The following is a 387-nucleotide window of genomic DNA, read 5'->3' on the forward strand; positions in this document are numbered from 1 at the left end:
TCTGCGGGTCCAACTCTTCAACCCTTCGTGGCTCATACCGCCAGCTGCAGGAGGAGGTGCGTCGAGGCCAGCAGATGCTGGCTGTTTTGATCCCCGACTGATTTTCCTGCGGCGGAATGGAAATTAGTGTCGGCGTGTTGTTAACCTTTTGCGAGGGGAGGGAGGAGGGGTAAGGGGTGTCCCCGCCCTGTTGGCAAACGAATGAAATGGCAGTGGCATATTGCACAATGTTGTGAATGATTTCGCCTATGGGTCGCTGTCGTCGTGAAGAGCATACGTACGTGGCTGTAAAGGCCCCGGGATGAGTCAATATGTTGATGTCGGGTAGTTAGTAGTGCCGTGGGGGATGGGGGCGCATGCTAGTAGATCGAGCGGTGCGGGGGGGGG

Source organism: Frankliniella occidentalis, unplaced genomic scaffold (assembly GCF_000697945.3).
Source record: "Frankliniella occidentalis isolate FOCC.00 unplaced genomic scaffold, Focc_3.1 Scaffold95, whole genome shotgun sequence".
NCBI classification, from domain to species: Eukaryota; Metazoa; Arthropoda; class Insecta; order Thysanoptera; family Thripidae; genus Frankliniella; species Frankliniella occidentalis.